The 21,008-nt window shown below is 42.3% G+C and overlaps 1 protein-coding gene across 6 annotated transcripts in view; it reads right to left on the bottom strand.

Annotated features, from left to right (window-relative positions):
* Positions 1-5,364: 5,364 nt before the first annotated feature.
* Positions 5,365-21,008, bottom strand: part of FAM110C (family with sequence similarity 110 member C) — a 37,360-nt gene continuing 21,716 nt past the window's right edge. For 3 of the 6 annotated variants that reach the window (XR_008576194.1, XR_008576193.1, XR_008576191.1), the window contains exons 4-7: positions 19,067-19,284; positions 10,510-10,783; positions 9,339-9,474; positions 5,365-5,508 (exon numbers count right to left, since the gene is read on the bottom strand). The gene's annotated coding sequence lies outside the window, so the exon portion shown is untranslated. Of the gene's footprint in view, positions 5,509-9,338; positions 9,475-10,509; positions 10,784-16,255; positions 19,285-21,008 lie in introns of those variants that run through there. The other 3 variants (XR_008576190.1, XR_008576192.1, XR_008576195.1) reach the window with 3 other exon arrangements.

Here is a 21,008-nt window from a genome sequence, read left to right as displayed (position 1 = left end):
CAATAGCTTGTTGACTTTGGTGGGACCGATGATGTGCCTCAATTTAAGGCTGTGTTTAAGTTCTTGGCGGGATTCAGGTTTGAAATATTAATTGCTGCCCGGTTTTGTTTATTCTAATGCAGGTAAGCGTGGAGAAAACAGAAAGTGATACCACCCCTAACATGAATGCTACTAAACTTGTTTTGGAAGAAACAGGTAATTGCTGTTTAAGGTGTAAAACTAACCATCTGAGTAAAAACATGTTTTACGGTTTCCTCTCCCTGTTCACTTTAGGACACTCTGCCATTACTATAGTTTATTTGCCTTCCCCACCTCCAAGTCTCTTCCACTTGTTTTTCTTCCTTGTTTCACTGTTCTGGGAATTAGAGTTAAAAGGAAAGCAGAGCCTCTTTGAATCTGGATTAACTGGGACAAGCAGCCCTCCCTCCCCTTCCCTCCCCTGCTGTTTGCAGCTGAGTGATAACATCAACCAGCCCTTGTTCCTTGCTCTGTCCCATGTGTTTTCTCTTTTTTTTTTTTTTTTTTTTATCTGTCATTGGCTTTAATTCCGCATGCACCAGTGAACGGCAGCCGCTGATGCTTGATCTGACCACGGCACAAGAAAAGCTTTTACGCAGTCTGCAACCTGAGCTCCTGCAAACACATTTCAAACCTCCAGCTGGTCAAGGTGCACCTCTGCTCACATTTCCTTTTATCAGAGGGCTGCAGGGGACTGTGCTAAGCAGACTATTTACTCTCCTCTGTATCTAGCCTTGCTGGCCTGTATTATCAGAGGCAACATTTTATATTGGAGGTTGCCACCCAGTAACTAAACATGAGATAAGTAGTCGTGGGTAAAAAATACTTGTTCTTTGCAGAATATAGTAAGATCATTAGGTGATCACACACTGTTCATTTACCCAATGATCACACACTGTTCATTTACCCAAAAGGAGCAGGCAGGAGCCAAGTAGCAGAAGATTGCACCAATACTGTCTCCTCGTTCATTTTTAACCCTTTTTGGCAGCATAGCTGGGAAACCAACATGGTAAAAAATAAGAGTGCCGGGATCCAGGTCTCCAAAAGGATATCACAGGGTATGGTGGTAAGGCATAATAGTTGATGTGGCTTGCTTACTGCCTGGTGTTATTTAAAAGGCCTTTGAAAAGGAGTCTGATCCTCAGCAGAGGCTGGCACTGAACGTTACTTCTCTATCCAGAGAAGGAAGGTAAGAGAGATCAAACACCATGAAAAGGCCAAGAGGAGTGGAGGAAAACTGCATGTAAATATGCTGGAGGAACATGAAAAAGCTGTCAGGGCTATTTCCTGCAGGGTTTCTCCACTGCTGGTATTGGCTGGCAAGGAGAAGTCACTTTGCAATGAGGTGGCTGGGACTCGGGCTGTGTCCCACAGGCAGGCTGGGGAGGTTCTGCTCCTGCTTGCCCAGTGACTGCAGAGAAGGGCAGTGAAACTCTGTCTGAGCCTCCACTGTGAGGCACGAGTCCAAGCCCCTGCCTCTTTTGTTGACACCCTATATATTTAACAAAGAAACAAAAATGTCCTTGCAATGTGTGGACATGATAGACACTTGCTTGCTCCAGGCTTCCCCAGGGAGTTCTCATCTCATATGCATCCTTCTGAATTGCACGACTTTGGGGAAAATTATAGAGCTCCCTCTTGCATTGTAACTGTGTTATGTAAAGCATCCTAATATGCCACCCTCTGAGAAGATGTGCCAGCTCCAAGAACCTCATTCAGATATTTCAGATATGATAATGACCCATTTAAAGTACTAATTAAAATTGGATGAGTTTCATATCTCCCCCAGCCTTAGAAAAGAAAAATCACAGGCCAAATATAAATTTCATACATGCTTGATAAAACCTCTGCAGGAAGGAATTTGGCAAAGGGCACTGAGACCAGGCACTTTTCAGCAAATGAAAGAACCTAAAGCAAGACTTTGAAGTCTGACCTTCAGAATGTATAATAATACACTGGATGAAAAAGGTAATAAATACCACAGAGTGGGACAAAATATATCTAATTAAGCAGTTTTAGCTACGCTTCGGCATTCTTTTCAAATACGCTTCTTACCAGAAGGATTTTTAAACTTATCATCACAGCTTTTCAGTGATGTTAGTTCTGAAAATGCGGCTTGCTTTTTCTCCATGCAAAGCAGCACATCATCAGTTATTTTATAGTCACATCCACTTCAGTGGTGTCATTTCCATTACAGCCTGAGAGCGGTGACAAGTGATAGTCATCACTTCACCGAGAGCTATGGGCCAAGCATGTTCTTCTGAGCTTTATGTTAAAATCAATGGATAAGCTAATTGGATAGACATTGCCATGTGAACTGGAACCCCAATTTCTTCTTCTCCAGGTGGACAGACTGGAAAAATGTGCTTTCTTACTCTTGCTGTCTTTTCAGAATCAGAGAACAGATGAGGTGGAAGGGACCTCTGGAGGTCTCTAGTCTGAGCCCCCCCCTTCTTTACACCTCCGCTGGTTATTTATACACAGTGATAAGATCCCCCTGAACTTTCCCTTCTCCAGGCTGAACAGTCCCATCTCCCTCAGCCTTTCCTTGTAGGACACATGCTTCAGTCCCTTCATCACTCCCATGGCCCTTTGCTGGACTCTCTCCACTGTGTCCATGTCTCTTGTACTGGAGACCTCAGAACTGGACTCAGTACTCAGATGTGGTGTCACCAGTGCTGAGTAGAGGGCAGGGTCACCTCCTTTGACCTGCTGGCAACACCACTCAATGCAGCTCAGGAGGTTCTCAACCTTCTTTGCTACAATTGTGCAGTGCTGGCTCACGGTCCGCTTGATGTCCACCAGGATCCTTCCACTGTCTTTCTCTGCAGATCTGCTTTTCAGTTGCTTGGCTCCCAGAGTGTACTGGTGCATGGGGCTTTTCCTTCCCCAGGTGCAGGACTTTGCACTTCCCCTTATGGAACTTCAAGAGATTCCTGTCAGCCCATTTCTCCAGCCTGTTTAGATCAGGTCCCTCGGAACGGCAGCACAACCCCCTGGTGTATCAACCACTCCTCCCAACTTTGTATCTCCTGCAGTCTTGCTGAGCCTTCACTCTGTCCCAACATCTAGGTCATTAATGATGTCATGGGAGTCAGCGTGAAAAGCCCTGCTAAAGTCAAGATAAACATCCACTGCTTCCCCCTCACCCACTGAGCCATTCATTTCATTGTGGAAGGCTATCAGGTCAAGCATGATTTCTCCTTTGCAAATCCTTGCTGACTGCTCCCAGCCACTTTCTTAGCCTTCATGTGTTTGGAAAGGTTTTCCATGATTATTTGCTCCATCACCTTCCCTGTGATTGAGGTGAGGCTGCCTGAGCTGTAGTTCCCTGTATTGTCCTTCTCACCCTTTTTGAAGATAGTGACATTTTCTCTCTGCCAGTCCTTGTGAACCCTTCCCAATTGCTATGACTTTCGAAAGATAATGGAAAGTAGCATTGCAGTGACATTGGTCAGCTCCCTCAGCACTCGTGGGTGCATCCCATCAGGACCCATGGACTTGTGGTCATCCAGTGTGTTCACACGTTGACTAAATGATCCTCTGCCAGCAAGGCAGTCTTTTTTGTTCCAGTCTTTCCCACTGCTCTCAGGGCCCTGGGATTGCTGAAGGCCAATACCAGTAAAGACCAAAGTGAAGAAGGCATTCAGTACCTCAGCCTATTGACTACCTTGGCTTTGTCACCAGGTCCCCTGCCCCATTCAGCAGCAGGCCCACATTTTTCCCAGTCTTCATTTTGCTGCTGATATACCTGTTGAAGACCTTCTTGTTGCTCTGCATGTTACCCCACCAGATTTAACTCTAGGGGGCTTTGCCTTTCCTAAGCCCATCCCTGCATGTTCAGGCAGTGTCCCTGTATTTCTCCTGGGTTACCTGTCCCTGCTTCCACCTCCTGTTTGTTTCCTTTTTATGCTTGGGTTTAGTGAGGAGTGGCGGTCCTCATGCCCCCTTTGCTTTTTGTTCTGCTGGTCAGGATGGACCATTCTTGAGCTCAGAGGAGGTGATCTTTGAAAATAAGCAGCTCTCCTGGACCTCTCTTCCCTCCAGGACTGTATCCCACACAGTTTTTTAAGCAGCTCTCTGAACAGGCCAAAGGCTGCTCTCCTGAAGCGCAGGGTTGTGGTCCTGCTGGTAAAGCCCAGGAGTGGCTGATGAGGCAAACCTTACAGGCACTGGTCACAGCCAGGGAGGCATGGCAGAGGCAAGGTGGATTCCTCCACATTCCTTGTTCCCTGCCTGGAGTCCTTGTTCAAGGATCCAGCACAGCTGTGCAAAACGATCATGCACAATATGTGCTGCCAATGCCTGGCATGAAACCTTTTCCCAAAAGGCACCCACGGCAAGGCTGTTCTGGCACCGGCCCCATGCCCCAGGTGCTTGTTTCACAAACTGTCCTATGTAACAGGAACTTGCAAGGCTGGGAAAGGGCGAGACAAAGCACAGATGGCTTCAGGAGCTTTAGGTAAGGGGACAGACAAATCCGGTATCCCAAGGAGCTTTACCATGCTTATGTCAGGGACCAACATCAATACACGGAGAGCACATGTGAAATTCTGGAGGCTTTCACCGTGAGATCAATTCAGTCGTTTTATGTAGATCTGTGTGTGCTCTGGATGAGCACCTGCTCGAGGAAGAGTGGACGGCTGCCAAACTATAAGATGCAAAAGGCCACTTTCCACAAATAAAGTCATGCTGGATGCTGGGACTGGCTGAGGAAGAGGATGCAGACTTGCATGTGGTTCACTGTCCAGTCCAGAGCATATGCATCTGCAATTGAGAAAAACTCTCTGGGGACACCAGAGAGGCTTTCCAAACTGAGTGCTCTACCAGGTGGACAGTGAATGGTTTGTTACTAGTTATAACCAACACTGTCTGGATATATATCACAGAAGTTACTTCCCTCATACTCCAAGATAGAAGATACCATGTTAAAACCTGTTAACACTAGCACTTCTGCCTGGTCTTGAGACTCACTGCTTTCTTTTCCCACTTCTTCCAAGCCACTTTTCCTAACTGTAAAACAGTTCTTTTCTACCCTCTCTTCATATTTGAAGACAGTGGATTTCCTCATCTAATGCCATAACAGCACACAGCAGAGTGGACATACTTTTCAGTCTTAGCCTAATATTACTTCTTACTGAAAACACCTGCCTATGTGGAAATTAATTTCCGATTGCATGCAGTTTGCCTAATGTAGGTTCCTGAACTGTACTTAAGCACACAATGCTTGGTGAAGCAACCCTGCTGAGATGAGGACTTCACAAGGGGCACTAGCTCTCACTAGTTTTTCGCACTTCTCACAGAGGCATGCAGACACAGACCCACGTGCCCTGCTGAATCACTTACCCTCTGAGAGATGTCCTCTGTGCCCTGGCTGCAGTCATCTTTGACTCTGTGTGCCATCACAACAAGGTGACAAGATTTCTGCAGACTGACGTGTCCCTGGGGCAGTAGTGGAAGATGGACTTTCCAGTCCTCGGGTTTTGAATTCTGTGGATGAAAAAGCTTTTATTTCTTGCTGAGCTGGGTGACACGTGCTTCTTGCAGGCTCACAGAGATCTCTTTGGGGCAGGTGTGGTTCTTCTGCATGGGGACCTACTGCAACACACACCTAACCTAGTGGCCTGGCAGTATGGGGTGCCGGTGTGGGGCACTCCAGTGCCGTCTGTGGGAGCTAAGCTGAGAGATCAGTACAGGTGTATAACCATGGTAATAATTTTTACATGTATCCATCCAGCTTTATCTAAGATATGAAAGATGATTAACAGTGCAATTTGTGAATAGTTTTGCACTCCACATGATGTTCAAAGCTCTTTGTTATTGCTCCCAGACTTTGCAAAACTCCCCAGTAAATCACTGATCTTCCTGGAATGCCTTGTATTTTATTGCTTAATTATTTTACATGCCTCCTATTAATTAGCTATGGCTGGTATGTACCTGTTTATGCACTGCACTGACTGCACTATAACATGCACATACCGGAATATTATATAGCATGATTATTGGTGAGTTCTTCTTAAACACCTGCTTTACTGGTACAGAGATTGAGTGCAGTTATCTGGGTGACCTAAATTGCTTCATCAGCTTGGGCTGCTTAGAGAGAGAGAGAAAGTGATGGCATTATGAAATCATGTTTTCTCTTGTGTAGCTAAAAATGGCTCCAGCCAAATAACGCAGGCTCTAAGTTTGCTTTGGGGTGTGGTGAACTTGTATATTTGCAGTTTCTCACAGGAAAGGAATAAAAAAAATCCCTTCTCTGAAGAGCCTCTTCACTGAATTTTAAGAGGATTCAGCAAGAACTCCATCTTCTTGCTGAAGTAAACATTTACTAGTTGTGTTTGTCCTCTGCCAATGAACATTTTCTTAACTGTTTTATACTAAAGGGTTTACAACAACCATTACAAACCAGGTACATGCACCTACCGTGCCATGAGCAATGCCTGGGAGCTCCCAACAGCCCCTGGCCTGCAGCAGCAGCACCTGCAGAGCAGTTGCATTGAAAGACCAGCCTGGGAGGTGCTGCATGTTCTAAATTTTCACTGGTAACATGAAGGGTCAGCATGTTCCAGGTTTTCAGGGGAATTTTCTACATCCAAGGGATACAAAAATTAGTGACTGTTACAGTAAGATCAGGATAAATCACCTTTTAGTTAGAAAAGAAAGTGTGCTGGCTTTGGCTGGGATAGAGTTAATTTTCTTCATAGTAGCTGGTAGGGTGCTATGTTTTGGATTTGTGCTGAAAACCATGCTGATAACACCGGGATGTTTTCATTGTTGCTGAGCAGTGCTCGCACAGAGCCAAGGCCTCTTCAGCTCACACCACCCCACCAGCAAGGAGGCTGGGGGTGCACAAGGAGTTGGGAGGGGACACAGCTGGGACAGCTGACCCCAACTGACCAAAGGGATATGCCATACTGTATGATGTCATACTAAGCAATATAACTGGGGAAGCTAGCTGGGTGGTGGAATTGCTGCTCGGAAACAGACTGGGCATAGGGGTTTTTTATTTCCTCCGCAGATGTTTAGCAATTGCATTTGTGCATCACTTGTTTTATATATATTACTATTATCATCTTCCTTTGTTATCCTATTAAACTGCTGTTATATCAACCCATGAGGTTTTTTTTCCATTCCCCTCCCCATCCCAGTCGGGGGCTCAGGGAGTGAACAAGCAGCTGTGTGGTGCTTAGTTACTCACTGGGGCTAAACCACGAGAGAAAGGAAAACAAGATTGCTTCTAACATGTCAAGCGAGCACTGTATCGCTTTGCACCTAGGTTTTGAACAGCCCTTGTTTTCCTTGTTTACAGTGAATATACATAGACTCATAGAATCATAGAATGGTTTGGGTTGGAAGAGACCTCAAAGATCATCCAGTTCCAACCCTGCTGCCATGGGCAGGGACACCCTCCACTAGATCAGGTTGCCCAAAGTCCCATCCAGCCTGGCCTTGAACACTTCCAAGGATGGGGCATCCACAGCTGCTCTGGGCAACCTGTTCCAGTGCCTCACAACCCTCATAGTGAAGAGTTTCTTCCTAATATCTCATCTAAATCGACCCCCCTTCAGCTTGAAACCATTACCCCTTGTCCTGTCACTACACTCCCTGATAAACAGTCCCTCACCATCTTTCCTGCAAGCCCCCTTCAGGTACTGGAAGGCCGCAATTAGATCTCCCCGGAGCCTTCTCTTCTCCAGGCTGAACAATGCCAACTGTCTCAGCCTGTCTTCACAGGAGAGGTGCTCCCAGCCCCCTGATCAGCTTTGTGGCCCTCCTCTGGACTCTCTCCAACAGCTCCATGTCTCTCTTGTACTGGGGCCCCCAGAGCTGGACACAGTACTCCAGGTGGGGTCTCACAAGAGCGGAACAGAGGGGCAGAATCACCTCCCTCGACCTGCTGGTCACACCTCTCTTGATGCAGCCCAGGACACGGTTGGCTTTCTGGGCTGCAAGCGCATACTGCCGGCTCATGTTGAGCTTCTCATCAATCAACACCCCCAAATCCTTCTCCTCGGAGCTGCTCTCAATCCATTCTCCGCCCATACATATGAGACCTTTAATTGATTAAGCAAAGTACTGATGAGTAAAGGGAATGTTCAAAGCATCATGTAGAGATACTGTGGAGGAGGTTCTTGAATATCCCAGAGAAAATCAAATCAAACTCCTCAAACACATTTAGATGCATTTCCTGTTGTGCCATGGAAATTATGATTTTTTTTACTGTCATAAGGGCACATCAAATCTTACATTCCTTTAGAAGAGCAAAAATAGTTTGAAGACATGTTCCAGAGATCAGGGAAGTTGTCAAAATTAACTGTGGAGTTAAAAGGCCGTGTTCCCATTTCACATTTCCTGCCCTAAGCAAGGACTAAGGATTGTATAAACTCTTTATACCAGGAATCATGGAGCAAATGGAGGGACAAACTGACAAGGCACATTTATTAGTAACTATGAAAAAAAAAAATATTCTTTTTTTGAGACAGCACCTATCTGTGTTACTGCGTGTTCTTAGGGTCATAGTAGCTCAATTGCAGTAAAACCAGTTGTCCCCAGAAGAGCACTGTAGGTCTATGGCTTATGTGACTCTAGAGAAGAGCATTCAACATTATGTTTCCAGCATCTCGACTGATGAGTGTGTAAAATTCATTTTCATTCATGGGACACTGAGGGAATCCCTACAATGCCAAATCCAATATTCTGCCATCTAGTCCTAGTCATCATTGTCCCCTACAGAGAAGAAGGTTTACATTTGTTTATCTTGAAAAAATCAAATTTCAGTCCTAATTCTCCTTTCGCTGGTGATAGTGAAGTTAGAAGCCTCAGTGGCCATAGATGTGCTGCTGCTTTTCGGAAGAGAGCTGTCAAAATTGTCAGTTAAGCATTCCAAAATCATTGAAACCAAATGTTTCAGTGGTTCCAGCATTTTGATCTCGTACAAAATTAAAATAAAACCCATTCATATTCAGGATCGCCTGAATTTCTGTGGTAAAAAATTTCATTTCCTAACATGAAAAATTTTATTTTTTGATAGTTCTGAGATGAAAGCTTTGATTGTCTTGACAGTGTGATGTATTCCATACCAATAATCCTGTGATTAGTTAGTATTTAAGGGGTATACGAATGCTGTGAAGAGTTTATCAATTTGCCCTTTCTCTTTGGCTTATTGCCTAGTTAGGAACATGACTTTGATCGTCTTCCACTTCAGCAGGCTTTGGTGCTTCTGTTATGTAAACACATGTGGAAGTGGCTATACATATCACAGTGATTATTAAATCATTAACATCTGCAAACTCCAGAAAGGTTTACGTTGTGATATTCACCAGACAGTGTTAATTAGGGGAAATCCATGACATTGTAATTGGTCTGTCAGCTCTTCTTTCACAGTGGTGAAACTCTTCTAGGGAAGTCACTGAGGAATTCTGAAGAGAAATTGCTCCTAATGGGTGAAGCATACAACTGAATGGAAAGAGATATGATGAAGTCATGACAAAATCATCTTTTAATGATTTAGAACATCAGTCATGTTTTAAAATTATTTATGTGTCTGCCTCTCTTTCTGCCTATTCATCTATCCTTTCATATTGCTCTCCAAAAAGTAAACAGTATTTCTAATTCTGGAGAAGGAAAGAGTCCATATGTAGCTCTGGTTTATGTTTCGGGTTGTTGCTAGTATTTTCAGGTTTTATTAACTTTTTATTGGTCGATATATCAGAAATTGGATGAGGGATGTGTGTTTACAAACAGGTTTGGCAACCCCCCCCAAAATAAAAGGCAATAAAGGAAGAGAGGAGAAATGTTGATGTATTTCATAATTCTGTTGTATGCTTGTATCTCTTAGAAGAATGAATCTTTATCAAAAAGAGACTGGAAAGATTTGTCATTGTGAACTGTGCTCTTATCGATTTTTTTTAAAGCTAGGTTCAAACCCATACAATGATTTGGTGATATAATGTACTTGCCCCCCCAGCACTGCTAATATCAAAGCATTGAAAGAATAGTGAAAGCCTGAAATCTAAATATTGAGTGCATGTTGAGCCTGTATTTTAAAATATTACAATCAGGAATCCAACCCAAAATTCTCAAAATTTTGAATTACCAACTACAGGAGACACATTGTCAAGAAGAGGGGGATTCCTATGCAGCATTTCTGCAGAACTGGACTGTCAGACTTGTCTGAAGTTAGCCTTCCTGAATCATATCTATTAAAAATCCCTGCTGACTTTTGAAAAGCTTGGTTCTACACTTGTATTCAGGCAACAAAGTGTGACTTTTTTTTTTTTTTTTCAGAATTAGAGAACTTTCACAACCATTAATGCCTTTAAGGAGGACTGCGGTTGAGTAATTAAGTTGCCCAACTATAGATTAAGATATCTAGCAGTATTTTGAAAATGCTGGCTTTGTTTTAACTTGTGCTTGTTGTCTTTATTGTAGCTGTCTGTCATTTCGTTACGTCTCTTAGAATGTAAACTGCTTTTGCCACAAATACATTACCGGTTTGTGTTCGCGCCGTGTCAAGCAGCGTGGGCAGTTAGGGACGCGGGGTTTGAGGCTGTGCTGGTGCAGAGAGCGCCGTCCTGCAGCCCTGGGAGGGATCCGAGCTGTGTGGATGCATTTCGCACAGCACAAAGCCTGGTGCAAAGTAGGCGGCTTCCCCGTTGAATCACACAAATACTGAAAGTTGTCCCGGTTACGTGTTTCGCCCTTCACAGCTTTTAATCTTTGCCAATGTAGACAATTTTTCTTCCTCAGAACGTGTGTGGATTTTCTAAAGCAAATAAAATGAAAATACTGATCCATTTAGTCCAGCAGCTTATCTTCGAAGTAACCAGTTCAAGAGACTTCACAGAAAGAACTAAATTTACACCAAAGAGAAAAGAGCACTTAGGACTGAAGAGCTGAGGAAAGGAGCCAAAAAGCCATTAGAAAGCCACTGGTTAATTTTTATTAGACAGTAATAAGAGCTATTAGAGTCTTTTTAAAGTAATCTGTTATTATTACAAGCCTCTATTTTAATAATAAAATAGACCAGTATTCCCTCTCTACCAGTCCTCCCATGACATAACATCACATATCTCTGGTCAAAATGTTTTCTCCACTCCTTTGATCAGCAATTCCCTTTTAAACTATCTCCTTCCCAGCTCCTTCTTTGATCACCTTTGACAGACTGCTAGAGTATGGAGGACTAGTGTATTTAGAAGAGCAAGGAAAATCTCAGGATACAAACCATATTTATATGAAATACAACGTAGACATGCCTCCAAAGCAGAAAGTCAGAATAAAAGACATATGTGCTAGCGCAAGGAAATGGCAGAAGCAAGAAAAATTGGCGGGTGTCTCTCTGGTGCTGCAATTCTTACTTTGCCTTGGGGTTTCAGCAAACAGCATCTGTGTGAACCTTGATGGCTGGAAATCAATAATATAGATTTCATCTGCAAACAGATGCAATCTCTGCCCCTTTATGGGAGGAGCAGCTAATACCTCAGGCAAATACAGGGCATGACTTTCAGGTACGCCCAGTGTATGCCATGGGGAGCGTTGTGTAACCTTGCAAGCAGCCTTATTTTCATAATAAACACAATGACAAGTCAATGCGGGGGAAAGACTGCTGGGGACAGGCAAATTTAGGAGCAAAGTGTAAAATAATTGGTTCATAAATGGTTTATGAAAAGCATGTAAGCAATACTTTAAGAAGAGTATCATTTCTTAGGAAGGATAGCTGAGTATATGACACCCTTGAGCTACCAACAGGTCACAGGCTTCGTTTTAAAGTATTTTATGGTTTTCTATTTCCTAGCCACTTTTATTTCAGCTTGATGTTGCCTGTGATTCTTTCCTTCCTTCCTTTTTTTTTTTTTTATTTTTTCCCTGTTTCTCCTTCAGATTTCTCTTTCAGAGATAACAAATTTTGCCTTTAGCATCAGTATGTGATTTCTCCATTTTGATGGAATTTTCATTTCTTTTTGCTTCAGTTTTCCACCCGGAAATAAAGATAATATAATTGCTTGATAATCTGAGAGGATCTCACAAGAGTTTCCGGATGATTTAAGAGTGTTTCACGACAGACTGACCTTTCATAAAAGTAGAGATAAAGCAATACCTAGAGAGAGGGCTTATACCTTTAGAAAAAAAAGATAGCTAAAAGTGAAATTGCCTTTACTTCCCTTTCTGCTGCAAACTGTATTTGTTAAATACAAAATGTTTTATCGCAGCACATGTAAATCACAAGTTTTGACGGTAGCACAACTGTGAAAACTGCAAAACGGACTCAAACTATTGTTCCAAAGTATCTTTCACTTAGTTACACATTAATGGCTGCAGTAGTTGTACATTCACATATTAAGATATCATCCAATTTTTGAGTTAAAATGAAAACTTCCTTTTCAGTGCACTACCACTGAAATAAAAGTATATGATTTTCCTGGAAAAAGTAATGAATCTTTATATAGCACTCTAATGGCCAATAACATGTGGCTGACTGCAATGCTAACAAATATTAAACTTTAGTATTAATAAACTTCAGAAAGTATATGTATATATTGAAATTTTAAGGTTAAGGGGATACAGTGCTTACACTCAGTAGTACTAGTACAGAATATTTTGCAGTAATGGTATAATGAGAGCTCTCTAAAACTCTTGTCACAGGAGTTCTGGCCCTTACCTATAACAAAAAAAAAGTTGTTACACATTGAATGCACTTCTTCCTCCTTACAGTTCAGCTGAACAAGTAATAATTAATTATATTAAAGTTTTCCGTGATTCCTCCCCAAAAAACCCCAGCCAACTGAAAATAAGCCTATTTCTCTGTGTGCCAGGTGCTCTGGGCATACTGCTTCCTCTACTATGTACATGATGTTTTGTTTTGACCTGTGGTTGTTCTTCCTGGCAAAAATATATTGATTTTCACAGATTTGGGCTTGTTGGGTTTTTTGGGGGTTTTTTTTGAGAGGATTTTTTTTTGGGGGGGGAGGGGATTTATTCAGTACTTTTGTGAAAAACATGAACTCCATAAAACTCAAGTTTCGTTATGAAACATTTTTGTTGGATTTTTTTTATCCAGCCTTACCATTTAGATATCTAGATTTATGTACACTAATGACTAACACATCCTTCCCCCACTGATTTCCAACACCTCTGCTATTGTTTTCACAAACTGCTCTTTCTCCTTTCATTCAGAAAAAATACAAAGGCGGTTGTAATCAATCCTTGCCTTGCTTTTCCTTGCCTTTCCAGCAATTGCTTCATTTTTTGGCTTAAGACCCAGCTCTTTTCTGAAATAGGAGCACACCTCTTGGTTTTTCATATTTGTCTTCTGCGTTGCTCTCTATCAAAGGGATACACCAAATGTCACCACGGCTCAGTTAGCACCACTTTAACCCACGGGCTGGGAGTTTAAAATAACCTTAAGAAAAGAGACTGAAGGGAGCAGACAATGAAGAACTTGTTCTAGACAGCCGAACTCCGTCAAAGTTAATTAATATGCCCATTGTTAAGTTTATCTTTAACTAACTTGCCTATTCCTAAAGAAGTAAGCACACATTTTACACTTTCTCTCGACATTGGGGTACCACTGTGGTGCCACATTTCCCGAGACGCCCCTGGCCCAGAGGCACCCGACGTCCTTTGCCACATTGGGACTTTCTGCCAATGACCACGTTGGCTCTGCAGCATTTCTTCCGGGAAACTTCAGTTTTGATGAATTTGGGGTTCACCAAACTGAAGCTTCTTCAAGCCACACCTGGGTGGGGATTTTCAGAAACAGTAGCCACTCTGACTGAAATGTTTTATCTCAATAAAGGACTGAAAAAAATGACAGCCCCTCCATCAAAATCCCGGCAGGCTTTATGTCTTCAGACAGACACTGCGTTCACAATATTATAAGTAATGGACATCAGTTGAGGGTGGAATTGCTCTTGTGTAAAGTTAACTGGCCAAAGGTTAGTTATGTAGCCTAAACTAGTCATCTAGACCCTTCTGTAACCAGCGGTGAAATATAGGTAGCTCCAGAAATTATTCATTCCTTGTACCCAAATCCATCTAAAGATGGGATGACTCACTGATTGCAGAGGGAGCTGCTAGGGCATTAAAGTTAGGTGAGGTGCATTGTGCTGCTGGATACTGTTTATGGTAGCCTGCCCTCATAACAAATCAACACACCTTAGTTGTAAACCAAGCTCAGCTGCATCACCTCTTGCTTGGAGCAGGGTAGGAGCACGCACCTGGACGGTCAGGGCAGCTTGCAGGACAAGTGCTGGCAGGTTCAGCTGCCACAGCTGAGTCAGGCGGCTGAACCCTTAGTATCAGCATCTGTTTGTAAAACTGGCTCTGAGATACTTCTGATAAAGAGAATTATGACTTGGAAAGGTTAGGAGTGCTTTTGCAAAGTTACACTATTTAAAATAGCTCAAGCTATTATTAAATATCATAGCACCCCCTCTTCTTGACTGCAGTATCATGTGGCTTTTTCTACCTGCAATTGCTACCAATAATTAATTATTTCATTAAACACACTGAGAATCTTTCAGCCTGAAAGGCAAAACATCGTATAAAGTCAGTATCTAGTCCCTACAACTGCATTAAAATGATTCTCACATCAGCTTTCTTCTACCTCAGAAGCTCATCAGACTTGCACAGAGTAGAGGACCCATCCCAGCTATGCATAAGGAACCCAAATAGTTTACATGATCTTTCACTTTGTTCCTGATGAATTTTTCTTGCATCCTCCAAACAATTGAAAACTCCATCTTCACAGCTACATCTTCTTTCAACAGTCTGGGAGCTTTCCAGTTCACCTCATTCCTTATGTTTTTAATTTTTTTGAGAATCCTTCTTAAACTGATTTCATTTTCACCTCCTCATTCAGCTACACTGGCTTTGCTCTTCCTTCTGATGGCTTTGTTGCTATGCAGCACACTTGTCCCTATGGAATACATCCATTTACGTTTGAATATTTTGTGTTTCCATTTCACTATCCCATTTGACTTCTCTCAGAACCACCCGTGTTTACTTCCTGCTCTGACTGAATTTGTTGTCTTTGCTTTATGTTTCATCCTTGCTCATAGTGGCAAAGGTGTAATCCTGGCTGTGACACGCTATCAGTTTGTCTCCAGTTATGCCTTTGAGCTTAGTCACAACAAACAGAAGCACTAGGGAAGGCTGTGCAGGCTGCAGGAAACGGACATCATAGGGCTCTTAATAATGGGAATATTTGTACCGGGCAATGTTTATGTTTTGCAGTCATGCCCAGGACCTTATAGTGCTACGTACTAACACCTATAACAAAACACAGCACTTACTTACTCAGGGCCAGGCAGAGCACATACTGTAAGTTCTTCGTGGCACTCCTGCCTCCTTCACTGAACTGTGAACTTGGATGAAGACCAGGCTCGCAGCAAAATGTAAAGTGGAAAACCGGTGTCCTCCTGTTTCTTGTCCAGATTCAATGACTGAAAAATTCTAAATGTTTGGATGCTTTTAATCTGGATCATAACTTTGTTTATAGAACCATAAAAAGATTTGCTTTGAAAAGAAATATACCTAGATATACCTTGAAAAAAAATATACACATGGAAGAACGTTGGTTAAAATCAATAGAGAACAAGTACAGTAGTTCTTGGTCAGCATTTGTTTTAATTTAGGAATGAGCTAAGTCATTTTAAGCTAGACTCAAGCTGGAAATATACATTTGTGATCTATTTAGAAGGAGAAATACAGGATTTTTTTAAATGGCAGAGCGTTCATTTAGATGAAAAGAAACCCTGTCCTCTTCCTTTAACTTCCTGGTAGTGTTCTATTATGCAGTGGGCATGGGCCTTGAAGCTGATACAGCTACTGTTGAAAGGATGAGCTCTAGCAAGTGGTTTTAGAGTCCAAGTCAACCACCCCCTCTTCCTAGCAGGCCTCCTTTGGCAGCAGCCCCCACTCCTTCGTCACCTCCTGCCACATGGTCTATAACCTGAGAATATGCCCAGGGAAGCACTCAATCACTAAAGGAGGACTGGAGGTGGCCAGGGTGTTTTATTTTGCTTCAGCCCACTTCAGAGGCCTGACAGATGGTGACTAGCTCAACTGCAAGGCCATCGCGTTTGATAGCAGGATCTCAGCTCAGCTAAATGAATGTTTCAGAGTTTCGAATCTTTTCAGTTGGCTTTCTGTTCAGCTGAAACCTGTGGCAAGTTGACTTGAGCTAAACAGAGAGAGGATTGCTGAAGTACAATTGTGCACACATAGGTTTGCAATGCTTTTGAAACAATTTTATTTTACAAATAAAGTAATATAAATAGATTTAAATCCACACTTGTGATTAAAACAACATAGTTTCTGTGCCTCCCAACAGCAGGTGGAATCTGAGTTTTCTGTGAGGAATTACCCTTTTGCAATTTACTGCAGTTTCCTCAGATCTTGCCAGCTCTGCTAAACCAGTAGATATGCTGTAAACGCATTTCTTAGGGTACTCTGAAAAAAGCAGGCTGATAACTTTTGCATGTTTGGTTTATTTGACTCTATGGGTAAGTATTCAGAGTGTGGGATTTACACGTTATGCACATGACTGTCCTGGTTTTGGCAGGGATAGAGTTAATTTTCTTCCTAGCAGCTGGTATAGTGCTGTGTTTTGGATTTAGGATGCAAATAATGTTGATAACACTAATATTTTAGTTGTTGCCAAGCAGTCAAGGACTTTTCAGCTTCTTATATTGTCCTGACAACGAGAAGGTGGGGGACACCCAAGAAGCTGAGAGGGGGCACAGCCAGGACAGCTGACCCAAACTGGCCAAAGGGATATTCCATACCATAGAATCATAGAATCATAGAATGGTTTGGGTTGGAAGGGACCTCAAAGATCATCTAGTTCCAACCCCCTGCCATGGGCAGGGACACCCTCCACTAGACCAGATTGCCCAAAGCCCCATCCAGCCTGGCCTGGAACACTTCCAGGGAGGGAACGTCCACAACTGCTCTGGGCAACCTGTTCCAGTGCCTCACCACCCTCACAGTAAAGAATTTCTTCCTTATATCTGATCTAAATCTATCCTTTTTTAGTTGAAAGCCATTGCCCCTTGTCCTGTCACTAGCTGCCCTTGTAAACAAACATTATGCTCAGTACATAACCGGAGGGTTGGCCGAGAGGCAGCACGGCTCAGGAACTAGCTGAGCATCAGTTCTGGATGGCGAGCAATTGTGCTGTGGATCACTTCTTTTGTATATTCCATTATTATTGTTATTATTATAATTATTATCATCATCATCTTCCTTTTCTGTCCTATTAAACTATCTTTATATCAACCCATGAGTTTTACTTTTTTCTTTTCGATTCTCTCCCTCTGCTCACTGGTTGTTCTAGCTCCTGCGGGGTTAAACCGCAATGACAAAAGACAGACGGAAAATACATCAAATTATGTATCTTTGGGAATTAAACATTTCCCCAGGTTCTTTTTCCTTGTTTCCTTGAATTCTGCGGGACACAATTTTTTATTGCACCATATTAATTTTTTCCATAAGAAATCTGCCAGATTATCCTATGTACTGTGGATTACTCCAGCATTTGTACAAGTGTTTTACGTATGAGGACTGTTGGTAAGATTGGCCTCTGTTCTCAGGTAAGACAAGATGCTAACATAATACAAAACACACTGATTTATTTTGTAAATATTTGAGTATCAGGAGAATTTATTTGTGATAGTTTGAGATAAGGCTTGAGTAGCTGTAAATGCGGATTTTAGACCAAGTGGCCAGAGGACAAAGCCATCCTGTTAGATAGTGTATGATGATGAGACTTTGTATCAGCGGGTAGAGAAGTCCTCTTACCATCCCATCACTTTGTTTCTGCAATGGTTTTAGAGTGATATAAGATGATCTATGAATGCCTCATGCTCTGGAGGAATAAGATGGTCTTTCTTCCAACAACTGTAGGGTAGTAAAGTTACATGATCTAAATAATTGAAAATTCAAGAAAATTGGAGCCTCCAGACTATTAGTTTGTTTTGGAAGGTTACACTGAAGACCTATTCTCAGAAATCACACAATTTTCAGCCTCTTTATAGTAATTGACATCAAGGAATTGAATCCTTTTCTGTAAGAGGGAAAAAGAATGGAGAGCTGTTCTCGCTGCCACCACAGCAGATGGAGGTAGCTCTGGGAGAGCTCTTCTTAAACCCAGTAGATGCCTGGAGAGTCACTTCAGCTTGTGTTTGCAGGTGAACCCAATAGACTACATCACCACTTGATGCTGGTTGACTTTTGTGTGTGACAAACTGCTTCTTAAATTTACTTTCCTGCAGAAAATAAATGCTGAGTGAGGGCTGGTCCTCAAGAAATGAGGGGAGAGCTGCATCTTTCCAAGAAGTTCAAGAGATACCTTGCTGTGCTAGGTTCCACACAGAACTGCTTCAGGTACGTTTCTTTATTCAGTCTTGATGCTGCAAAGTTTGTCCAATTTGCTTTCGCTGGCCTGATGTTCGTTTTATTTGGCTGTACCAAAGTTCCTAGAAGGTTTAAACTATACTTCACCATGAAGATCTGTGATTTGGCATTTGATTTTGCAGTAGCTGTGCTCAAAGCTCTTTGCAGACAAATTAAGCGCCACGTCACAGCTCTGAGAAACTTAGCATCTAAAAGACCTCAAACCAAGCCAGGGATGATGTTACAAACAGGTATCAAAGAGGAAAACAATGAAAAACTATATGCTAAGTTATGCCGAAAGAGCTATATACATGAAAAGGGACTGGAGAGTTGGTCTCTAATCTAGTAAGCCTCTGCTTAACTATGCAACTCATTCATTTCTTGACTGTTTGCATGTTTAGTTTTTAGTTTCCTTGGGGTAGGGACAGATAAAGAATGAGCAGAAGAATGTAAAACCTAACTAGAAACATTATTCAGAAAAAAAGACTGTACAAGAATGAGGATAGATAAGAGTAGTGCCTTGTGTAACATGATTGGCACACGAATGAGTTCAATGGAAAAGTAAACACAGCAAGGGACTGTCAGAGAGGGCATACGATGATCAATCCAAACCGATGAATAACCGTGGAAGTGGTTAAGACTTCTTACTCACCAATGAGAAAAACAGTGATGTAAGAAGAGGCTGGGTTGACAGGAAGGAGTAAGGGCAACACTCCCTTTAGCATGCTCAGCTGTGCCCGCCTCTTGGTGCGTGAGTCTAAATCTTGACTCTGGTTGGTTCAGCACTCTCTTATGTTTATCATCACCTGATGAATAATCACGTGTTTCTGTGGGTAACAATGAGCACTACCCTCTGGTTCTTGCTACAGCCTATGAAAAAGAATGTAAAATTGGTACTCCCATGGGGCTCTTGATTATTAAGGTGAACTATGAAACTCAAACAATCAAAGCTCTTAGATCTTTTTAATCATATTAATTGCCAGGCAACCCAACTGCCCTACAAATGTGCAAACTAATTTTACAGGATTTTATGCTCTTTCAGGAGGTAGACTGATTTCTGGAGATGGACATATGTAACTGACTTTGATCTGGAGGTTCTTTTTCTCTGATGCTGTTTGTTTTTCTGGTATATCAAGTTTCATTGGCAAGTGTAAATGATCAAAATTCTCAACAGCTTTTGTTATGGAGACCTCCCTTGATTAAGCTGCCTGTTGCATCATTGCCTGCAAATAAGCTGAGTAGTTCTTTCTAAGACCATTTTATTTCCAGGGATGGAGCATCTACCACCTCTCACTGCAACATTCCACTTAAGCGTTAACTGATATACTCCCCTTCAGTCCTGCAGGATAAATCCAGGATAAATACGGCCCAATCACTAAACCCTCCCAAAATTTGGAGGCACCTCTTTGCAGGCTAATGCTAAGCTCTGTATTTGCTTATTTGTCTGCTGTTGACATAGACCGTTCTTTGTCAAAAGCTCTTGGAGATATTAAGTACTTTCGCAGTTCTGTGTTCAGAATGCACCAACATCTACAAAACACCTGAAAAAGCCTTTTTTTCCAGTTACTATATCTTTGCAGAGTTTCTTTCCAACACCTAACTACTACCCAGAGATGAACCAAAAGCGAAGCAGTAAATCAGTAAGTTGTGGACTCTAAGAGGTCACTTGCACCAGACAGTCCAAGAACAGGAGCTTGCAAATCCTTATTTCTGGAAGAAATCCACCAGACTTCATAAAATGTGGAACAAAGGTGCTATGTGAAAAATGACTTAAGAACGATGTTCTCAAATGCTAAGCTGGGCTGTAGCCCAAGGTTATTCACAGGCTATGACGGCTCCTTCCTCTCTAGCAAAGGTTTGCTATGGGAGATTCATCCCCATAGAAAGGGTGATGCACAAATTGTCACCACTTTCTGGACTTGCTTTGTATCTTCCACTGACACCAGTCATCCAGGGCTTGTGTGGGGAAGGCTACATGTCAATGTGATAAAATTGCTCTTGGGTTTTTGTGGAAGAGCCTAATCTGCACAGCATCAGTTGGCTCTACCTCCAGTTGCGTTCCAATGCTGGCTGGTGAAACACTTGTGTCTGAGCCGGTTAGAACATAACAAAATGATAATTATTCAACTGGAGTGCATTGGTCTCTGGTAAAAGCTCACTGTATGCAGCCATTATTTCTGCCGCTTTCTTCACAAAATACATGCACAGGGAATTAGCATCATATATTGAATTCTTCCTATGGAACCCAGTCAAACAACAGCTTGTTAATAAGATTCTGGAGATAATGTTTTTTCCAAGCAGAACTTGAAACTCCCTGCTGCCTTGGACACTGGCTGTGATGAATGTGGTATTGCCTGCAGCACACTGTAGATTTTGACAGTGAGTAAAAGCAAATATAATACTACCCTTCAGAAATAAACTGTCTATCTTTTCAGCCATATTCTGAAATGAAAAATATTAGAATACTGTGGAACAGCTCTAACCTCATATATTTCTAATTTACTGATACCGAGAGCTAACAGTTATCCTGAGTGCTATCTCCTTACAAGATTCCCTGCCTAAGCTCTCAGCCACGGGTCTGGGTATGGCCCCGC

Source organism: Grus americana, chromosome 3, assembly GCF_028858705.1.
Source record: "Grus americana isolate bGruAme1 chromosome 3, bGruAme1.mat, whole genome shotgun sequence".
Classification (NCBI taxonomy): Eukaryota; Metazoa; Chordata; class Aves; order Gruiformes; family Gruidae; genus Grus; species Grus americana.
Note: the sequence above shows the minus strand (reverse complement) of the source record. Positions and strands in the feature narration are given on the sequence as shown.